Here is an 8594-nt window from a genome sequence, read left to right as displayed (position 1 = left end):
CTCAAATGGCCTCTGTGAGGCCTGGCGTGGCCTAGGGCCTCACAGAGGCCATTTGAGCATGTGTGGTGGCCATTTTGTTTTTGGCTGCCATTTTTTAAATATATATTTTTATTTTAAGAAATGGCGCCCCCCTTCAAGCGGCGCTCGGATCACGTGCCCTGCCTGCCCCACCTAGATACGCCCCTGCCCACTTGCTACCTAAGATCCTTTACCTAGAGGTTATGGGGACTGAACCTGACAAAGCATATGCTCTGCTTCTGAGCTATGCCTCTCACTATAGTAGTTAGGTTTTAATTATTGTGATGACAACTTACTCTACGTACTCAACTTACTCTTACTCTAATGCTGTTGTTTACTGGTGTTTTCTCCAGTGGAATAAAATAGTGGAAAGATGCAGGAGCTTCTTGGCCACTTTTGTTAAAACAAAGCTGTTACATTTCAAGTTGAAAATAAGCATTTTGACTGTTATGTGTGGTTTTCAGTTTGCGCATAATGCAGTATTAAGGTTTGTATTCTGTCTTCCATTTGACATCCTGGGCAGTGTTCCCTTGAAGGCGTGCACATGTGCGTGCACTCACAAGGTTTTTCTTTTGTGTCTGCTCACTTAATTTTAGATCCCTCTCTGGTTGAATCAGGAAGGCCCCACTCTGAATATATCTGCACACACACTGCCTTGATACTGCTGCCCAGAAAAAAACTCATTCCACACAAAGATGAAAAAAATTAGAGAGAACACTCCTGGGGTTTGGAATTATTGTGAATAAGTCTGATTTCCATATAATTTTATTTAAATCACACAACTCTTCATCATATTTTGTGTTTTGGCTGGGAAGTTAAACTATCTATAAACGAAAATGCCAAAAAGAATGCAGTCATCATAATGCATGGAGAGTAGTAATCTTAATTCGTTATTCACTGGAAATGATTAGCAATGGAGTGCTTTTCATTGGTAAAATTTCTACTTGACTGCTCTTTCCATCTTACAAAACAAGCAAATCCACTATCCTAATTATTATAATTATTTTCCACCTCGTTCCATTATCACCTTGCACTAACTGGCACTCTCTACAGCCAGCAATTTCATTTGGTCTATTAGCTAGTCTAGCCAATAAAATCTATTTAGTTGTAAATGTACAGCACGGCGAAACTCTTAATAATGCAACATTTTAATTGCTTAATCAATAATGATCATGCATGTCAAAAATAAGATTTGTAGAAGTTGCCATTTTGCCAAAGTTTTAAAGCTGGCCCAGCAGATATTTCCCTTGAGACAAAAAGGTCCTCCAACTAACTAATAAGCACTCTACAAAAGATGAAAAGAGACACAATCCATGCAATATTTCCTACTGCTCCTAGTACCTGACTTGCTGCTACCACAGCAGTGCCAGCAGCAGGTGCTAAATGGTAATAAGGGAGAAGGAGAAAGATTCCCCATCTGCTAAAGCAGAACTGGAACTACAGCAGTAGCATTATAAGTCGATCAGTGGGTGGGGAAACTGTAGGGTGAAGCTTATGGGGCTTTGGGGATTCATGGGAGGTTCTGGGAGAGATCAGACCCTGTCATACCCCAGTGAGGGCACGGTGGTGTCTGATTTATTTCAGATTGGCTCAGAATAAGCGGGGCTATTTGTCAATTGGAGGGATGGGATAGCTTGGCTTATTCCACTCTAATCCAAGGAGAACCAGGGAGCAGATCATCCATTAACTATTGTACAGATAACTTTACCAGTGATGTTGTCGCTGCCTCTGTTGGTTGTTATCACACTAGGAGGTAAGGCTTATGCATAAGGACATTGTTTAGATCCAGGCATGTCTGCATACCACACAAGGTATGGTTCTCCCAAGGGGCTGGACATCACTTGCATCAGGAAGCTGAACCACAAGACTGGAAGTTTTTACACATACCCTGATGGGTACGGGAGCATTAGTGGAGGAGACCCCAACCGAGTTGTAAAGCTTTCTGTACTGGAAGCCTTACTCTCTAGTGAGTATGCTTGAGACTACATGTAGGCAGGTTAATCCTAACCTCTGATTAGGTTAATTATTTACCAGGATTAAAAGATTAAAGGTTAATCCTTTACCGAAAAATAAATTCTAATGATTTCAATGAGACTTACTTCTAAATAAATATTCTCAGTATTGCAGCCATGGAGTGTAATCCAGAGCATGTTTACTCAGAAGGACATCTCACTGTGTCCAATGGGGCTTACTTAAACTACAGTCCTGTACACATCCCTTAAGTAAGACTAATCAAGCTCAATGAAATTCACTTCCAAATATGCATAGAACCTGAGCCATTTTGGAAGGGCGGTATATAAATCAAATAAATAAAAATAATAAATAGAACACTACCACCGTAATTTTGGGCAGAAACACTGTATTAGCGAAAACACCACAGGAAGAGGGAAAGGCTGAAAAATAGCAGAAACCCAGCAGAAAGCTGTGTTAGTGTAAATGCTGCAGTTGGAGGGGGACATCATGCATTATTTTTTTGGTTGTATTGAACGCTTAAAATTTTATTACAGCTTGATCCTAAATTCTAACGTAAACGCTACACTGGCATAAATGCCTTCAGCGACAATAAACAACTTTTAATAACGTACCCTCCACAGCCTTTCTACCCAAAATTACAGTAAGAAAAACTTCTCTTATACTCAATGAAAATCCACAAAACTCTTATCCTCAATAAAACTTCACAAACTTGTGTCTCACTATTTAAAGAGCCTTAATTCCTGTTGCTAAGAAATGTGATTGCCTTTTCCTTTCCCAATCCTATCAGTGTTTTATTCCAGCTTTTACATATTCAGCCATTGCTTGTTTCTTATTAATTTTCATCAGTTGCTTGGTTCCTACACTAGTGCATAATGAAACTTTAATTCAAATACACTTCCCCACTTCATAAAATCTTGATATGCCAACTTCTGCAGACATCTCCCTGGCAGGATTAAGGAATGTTCAAGCTGCAGGAAGATGAGGTGGAAATGCAATGTCTGACAACCAAAGGTTTGATGTAAGAATCTAGTGGCCTACAAGGACATTTCAACATCCTTTCATTGAATAAATTTACTCTCTCAGATGCATTTGGCCTGAGTCAGGGAGCTGGTTTTTGAAAAGAACCCATCATTGTGTGCTGAAAGGAAAGATGATGATTACATGCATCCTCTATGGCTCCTTATGCAGTTATATCTTTGTGTTTTTAAAAGTGGGGCTTCTTTAGTGTCAGCAAACGTTAGGGAAAATTCAGGAAGCCTGATTAAGTGACCAAGATCTGTATGCATAGTTGGATAACATCACAATTCAAATATCTACTAAATAAAGAAAAGAAAAAGTGAAAGAATGTTTGCTTGCTCTGTCTTTTAAATGTGTGTTCTTCGTTGCCTCTGATCTGTATGTGGTTACTGTAGGGGAAGAATAAGGCAGTTCAGTCCCCAAATAGCAAAGCAAAACAAGTTTGGTGAGAAAGCAGCAAAGCAAGAGGTCTTGAGACAGTACTTTAGTATTGAAGAACTACAAGGATTTATTTAAAGGAAAGGTTACAAACGAATGTGAATTTCAGCTGTAGCTCATGGCTGAAGAGAAAGACCAAAACAAACAGCCATCTCTGGAGAGACAAAATGGAGAGTAACACAGGAAGAACAAAGTGGGAGGAGTCCAGCACTTTTATCCATGACCCTAAACACACACACACACACACAACCCACACACACAGAGTGGTCACAATGAGACATTGCAGCTGAGAGCTGATGCTGCCAGGGTCCTACCTCCAACAGTTTCCACAGGAACAGCCTTTCTAGCATTAGTGTGCAATTCAAAATCACAGAAAGGGGACAAAGGAAGGTACTGTGGGTATAAGGAATAGCTCCTCAGCCCTGCCCCACCTTAGAATGCAGGCTCATCTAAGGCCGTGTGAGCATTTTTTGGCTTCCCAGCATCCCTTATTAAAAAAACATAGTAAGAGACTCCTGGCAGGCTGGTCAACAGCTTCAGTTTAAGAGCTCCTTAAGTATGTGCCTTAGACGGATGAGCAGTGGCAGCTCAAGACCTCTATGCAGGTGGTAGTTGAGGAAAATCCAGGTTGAAGAGAAAACTAGAAGAAACAGTGAGGCAAGGCAAAGCAAGGGAGAAAAAGGAAGGAAGAATCATGGCAGAGTTTAGGAATAACTGGTGACAGCAGGACTGGAAGGATAGGGTTGCCATATTCAAATCCAGGCACCCTAATTTGTATATTATGCAAATTAGCTTGCATGTAATTTGCATGTTATGTAAATTAGCGGATGCACTGTCCAGTTGACTTGTATTTATTCTGGCTATCTACCAGAGCAAAATATTTTTCAACCAGAAAATACCATGAAAATAAATTAAGACTACACAAAGTCTGGGATAGTCATAGCAGCAATAGAACAAAAAATACACTGAGCTTTTCCGTTGGGCTGCAAACACTTTATTTAGGCTGCCTACACACACTTACTTGCGAGAAAATCTGATTGAAATTAATGGTACTTCCAAGTAGGCATGAATAGAATGGATTGCACTCTAAAGCCAAAAACTTTAAACATTACAATTCACAGGTAGGCAGTGGTTTACATCAAAATCAAGCGATCCCCTCAGCTGCCTTATAGAGATTCCCTGCTGACAAAAAACAAAGTCAACATTCCTCAGGGGATTACTTACTGATAATCTCTCCCAGCCAGCCTCCTGTGCTTTATCTGCCTAACTCAAAGTCCAGTGGTTGAGCAGAATAGTGACCACACGTCTTGCCCCATAAGTCCATTTCTACAAGGGCTAGAGCTTAGTGTTTTGTTTTGTTTCTAAATAAATGAAAGCTGAGAATCTGGGCAAATCTGGACAGGCTAAGCAATCTAGGTGACTTGCTTAAAATCCAGGCACTACCCAGAAATCTGGGGGAGATGGCAATCTTATCGGAGGAGAAGGGATTCATTTTATAAAGGAAAACTGACAAATGGTTGATGGGCAAAACTCCTAAGGGGGAAGCCACAGGATCTTTCTAGACAAGTTTCTAGACAGGTTTTGTCATTGTTAAATGTGCAGTTGTAATTAATTTGTTCAGGCAGGACAAGCCATCTCCAAAGCTAGTGATTCCAGCCCTAATCAGACAGTTTGTTGTGCAAGTGTACAGATGTCTATGCACCCATACATGTGTTTGTTTGACTGTAGCTGCATTCATTTTAACAGTGGACCTGAGTTCAGGCCCTGTAATGCATGGCATAGATAGTATGTGTACTACTGTACCTGTCTTCAACATAAGATGTGAATATCTGTACCTGTGTACAGATCTGTATCTGTGTACGCTGTACATTCATTGTACAAGTATTGAACAATATGTCCGAATAGGGCTTCTGTTGCATAGGTAACACATTTTCCCAACACTCAAAAGGCAATATTTTGTCACTGGGGCAGAGGCGTATCTAGGAAAAATAGCGCCTAGGGCAAGCACTGAAATCGCGCCCCTGTCCATGCAGGAATGATGGGACTTGTAGTCAACAATATCTGGAAATCCCTGTTAAAAGGAACACTGTACCATCTAGACATGGTTGTTGATCAAAACCTGAAAACATGAGCCATCTCTGTTAAAGACTTAGAACAACAGTCAGGAGTTATGTGAGGATTCCAAGTGTCATTTTCTCTGTCTCATCTCATGCTTTTTAAAAAACACAACTTTGTCCTAGAGGATCACCTGCCCAAATAGCCACTAGCAAAATAGGGGAAGAAGAAGGTGGCGGGGCGGAGGGAGTCTATAAACCAGTGAATGATTCCTGCCAGCCTTTGTCTTGTAATGACTGTTGGCTCATGATGGGGTATATGTGCATTCACCCTTCTAGTGCTTACTTTGACACCAGGAGGGAGGAGGATACATTAGTTTGCCACACTAGACAGAGGAATTTGCAACAGGAGCAGACAGCCAAATTCTGCCAGGGCCAAAATCAGCCCCTGCCAGACTAAGAAATCATTGTAATTTGCCCCTTCCTGTCACAAGCAGTGTGCTGTTCTTTTATTATTGACTCTAACTCTCAGATATCCCAGTCATGGATGGAAAATTCAGGGTCAATTTACAAGAGACACATGTTCTACATGGAAATTTCTTCTGTGCAGGTGTTGTGCAGAAACCCATGTGTAGTGACCGCCAGGGGCATAGCAAGGGTGGAATAGGCCAAGATGAGATTTTAAAATGGACCACCAGCCCCTCAAAGTCCAGGGCCTCCAAGGATTTAAGTCTGATATTTCAAATTAAGTATGCTGCCTGGAAATACATTTCACTGAATACACACACACACACACTTCACAATATATAGTGATATACATTGAGTACTATATATTTCTGCTACTTTTAATGCCTAGAACACACTAGAAACACTAATCATTTTAATGGCCCCCTCGCTGCAGATTAGCAAAGGAGACTTTCAACCATGCAGGGTGAGCCTATGTTTGTTTTCTCAGAATTCTGAACAAATTCAGTCAAGTTTAATTCCAGGAGGTTTTTCACACAAGGCTTTTAAAGCGCTTTAACACACATCTCCTCTGGAATGGAGGTGCTGCATTCACATGTTGGCCAGACTTACCCTGAAGTCCCTGCAAGTTATTGGAGAGCAGTTCACACACAAGAAAAATCAAATCAAATCAAATCAAATCACAACACATGCTTCACAGTTCTCACTCAGACCTTCTGGGTTGCAAAACAACTTGAATATAAGTACATTTATAAATGAATTAATAAAAAATAAATATTTGTTCCAGAAGTTTTTGTAATTTTCTGCCATGAAACAAGCAATTTATAGGGCTTTTTAGATAGTTTTTGTTTTTAAAGCCAGCAAGTTTTTCAATCTGTTTTAAATAAAATATTCAGAGACTTCTCAGCCCACTCCCCCCATCAAAGCCCTAAGGCAAGCAGATCCCTATATACCCGGGAGGTGGGGGGTGTAAACTGCAGAGAACTCTGCCTGTGTTCTTCCTGGCTTACTTGGGGCCTGCTGAGTTCAGGCTTCAGAGAGGCCTACTTGGAGGCCTCTCTGGAAGCTCCGCCCACCCGCCAATCAGCTGAGAGGTGGGGAGAGAAGAGCCCCTCTGCAGTCTGCTCAGATCCTAGGCCAGAGCTGGAGGCAAGGCAAGCAGGATGGCAAGTGGCTGAGGGGCCCAGCAGGTGGGCAATGGGGTGGGGGTGGCAGGAACTGGTGTGGTGCCCCCACCTCAGTGGCACCTAGGGCATGTGCCCTGGCTGTCCCACCCCCAGTTCAGCCTATGCACTGGGGAAATGTAATTTTTCTCTCCTGGTTACATATTGTGGTATAATGGAGCCAGTGTGGTGTAGTGGTTAGAGTGCTGGACTAGGACCAGGGAGACCCGAGTTCAAATCCCCATTCAGTCATGAAACTAGGTGGGTGACTCTGGGCCAGTCACTTCTCTCTCAGCCTAACCTACTTCACAGGGTTGTTGTGAGGAGAAACTTAAGTATGTAATACACCGCTCTGGGCTCCTTGGAGGAAGAGCAGGATATACCCTGTTTCCCCGAAAGTAAGACCTAGCAGTAATTTCTGATGTACCGCTAATATGCCCTAGTGCATTTTGGGGGGCTAAAATTAATATAAGATACTGTCTTGTTTTTGGGGAAACACGGTAATATGTAAAAATAAAATTAAAATAAAATAGTTGACAGCATGAACAACCTTAATAGACAAGACAGAAGTGCTTGTCTGTGTTAGTTGCAGGGGTGCTGAGTGACAGCTTAAATTGGCAGTATACCCAAAAACCTTCTGCCACATGCCTCAAAAACAGTAATGTTGGGAAGTTTATGTATATTTTATTTTTTATGTTCTTTAAAGTTCCACACACTTGTCACCTGCAATTCCTGGTCTTCAAACTGAGAAAGTTGATGGTCTGATGAAGCATCATCATCAGATAGGAACTATATGAGCTGCTTTTCCTTCTCTTATTACTAAAAAGACATCTAAATTATGTTGCTTTTTGGAAGCCATGTCTTCACTGTCTTTTCCAGACTGTCCTTCACCTATGTAGGCAAAAATGTGTTTTGAGACCAGTTTTCAAAAAGGCTACTTGAAATACATGAAAGATCAACTTCTACATTTCTGTTTTAAATTGTTTTCCAGCAGAACAAAATGCCACAAACAACAAATGGCTAACAGACAGTGTGATAAGGATCCTGGTGGAAAGATGGCCAATATGCTGTTATGTTATCCACCATCTCCAGATTCCTCTTTTCTTTTGGTCCTTGCTGCCGCCGCCACCACCTTCACTTTAAAGGCCCCAGTCAGAAGGACCTAGGCCTGTTCCTAGGGTTTGTCCATTAGGAAGCAGTGGCCTCTGACTTTCCCATCTACTGTATTTAGATGGAAAGACTTAGTCAAAATCCATGTGTATTGTGAGTTTCAGGGAGAACTGCAAGAGCTAAACAGGCACACGGGCCTAGAGTGAAGGGAAAATGCCCTTGAGAGTGTTCAAACACATTCTACCCACATGGTCAAAAAAAACTTTTAAAAGGTTTTATTACAAGTTTAGGGTCAAGGACCAGGCAGAAGAAAAGACTAGACATATAAGAAAGTATAAACTTGCAAATTAGCTAC

At 41.4% G+C, this 8594-nt stretch overlaps 1 protein-coding gene across 10 annotated transcripts in view; it reads left to right on the top strand.

Annotated features, from left to right (window-relative positions):
* The window catches only part of LINGO2 (leucine rich repeat and Ig domain containing 2), a 937252-nt gene that overhangs the window by 596645 nt on the left and 332013 nt on the right, over window positions 1-8594 (top strand). The window contains exon 1 of one of the 10 annotated variants that reach the window (XM_053298213.1): window positions 7091-7156. The exons of the other annotated variants lie outside the window; for them this stretch is intronic. The gene's annotated coding sequence lies outside the window, so the exon portion shown is untranslated. Of the gene's footprint in view, window positions 1-7090; window positions 7157-8594 lie in introns of those variants that run through there. 10 annotated transcript variants of the gene reach the window in all.

Source organism: Hemicordylus capensis, chromosome 2 (genome assembly GCF_027244095.1).
Source record: "Hemicordylus capensis ecotype Gifberg chromosome 2, rHemCap1.1.pri, whole genome shotgun sequence".
NCBI classification, from domain to species: Eukaryota; Metazoa; Chordata; class Lepidosauria; order Squamata; family Cordylidae; genus Hemicordylus; species Hemicordylus capensis.
Note: the sequence above shows the minus strand (reverse complement) of the source record. Positions and strands in the feature narration are given on the sequence as shown.